Genomic DNA, 1,204 nt, shown 5'->3' with positions numbered 1-1,204 from the left:
TTAGCTTTGTCTACGGCCCAATCCCACCTCATCCCACCCCACCCCTCCCTTATTTTCATCTGAGAACATTTCTCAAATAATAATTTGTACAAGAATCCCCATCTCAGGCTCAGCATCCAAGGAACCCAACCCAGACATTCATGCAGTGATGTTTTTGAGTTCAGAAAAGGTCCTGGATGACTGGACTCATGTCACTACAGCCTGCTGCACTCTCTTTCCCACCATGAAAAACTGACCAGTTAAGGATTAGTAGGGAGGAGGCAACTGTCTTGGCAAGGACTTTGAGAGAGGAGACAGTTAAAGGTTTGAAATCTTCAAGAAACTTGCCATAGACAAGGAAGGGCCCCTACAACATAGAGATCTGTAGGTTAGCAAATTGCCTTTTGTCTCTGGGGACCCATGATGAGCATCAATCACTGTCATAAATGGGCTCTGTGTCCTTTGAGGAATGACACTTTTATGCGAAATGATCTCTACCTACTGTGGAAAGGGGTAGAATTTACTTCAAACAAATTCCCACTCTAGACTGGGCACACCCATGGCAGTCCCTTGACATTTATTATCATGTTTAGTCTCACAGTACAACACAGAGGACTCTGCATGTGTACAGACTACAGTGCAAATGGTGCTCCCTAAGAGGTAAGTATGGTTATTCCTACTTAACAGATAGGAAATGTAGGGCTGATGATAGTTATGGGACTTGTCAGGAAAATGGTAGACTTGAGATCATAGCAAGGGCTACTCGCTTCCTAAGCACAGATTTGTTAGGTAAACTTCTCCCCATGTGGACCACAGCTAAGTTGTCACTTCCTCTGTGAAGTCCTCCCTTGCCTCCAAGTGTGTATGCACCTTTTCTTTGTAGCATCACTCACAGTGGCACATGTCTGTGTAATCTTTTGACCAATGGCTATTTCTTCTCCTAGGTATAGAAACATGTCTTCTTTTGCTCATTATTGTATCCCTTAGTGCCTAGAACAGTGCCTGGCTCATAGTAGCTACTTAGTAAGCATTAGTAGAATAGATGAATGGATAGAGGGATGGATGGATGGTTGGGTGGGTAGATGAATGGCAGGTTGATGTATGAATAGGTGAATGGATGAGTAGGTGGATGAAGAGGTGGACAGATGGACGTGATGAAGGGACTGCCGGTTCCTCTCTGGTGCACCTAGTCTGGAGGACCCACTGAGCACGGGCCACTCTCACT

The 1,204-nt window shown here is 45.0% G+C and overlaps 1 protein-coding gene across 5 annotated transcripts in view; it reads right to left on the bottom strand.

Annotated features, from left to right (window-relative positions):
• LOC103268987 (receptor-type tyrosine-protein phosphatase T) overlaps nt 1-1,204 on the bottom strand; it is a 197,405-nt gene that overhangs the window by 184,224 nt on the left and 11,977 nt on the right. The gene's annotated exons all lie outside the window — the stretch shown is intronic.

This window comes from Carlito syrichta, unplaced genomic scaffold (assembly GCF_000164805.1).
Source record: "Carlito syrichta isolate Samal-C Ts95f unplaced genomic scaffold, Tarsius_syrichta-2.0.1 Scaffold309009, whole genome shotgun sequence".
NCBI lineage: Eukaryota > Metazoa > Chordata > Mammalia > Primates > Tarsiidae > Carlito > Carlito syrichta.
This window is presented reverse-complemented; position numbering and strand designations above follow the sequence as displayed.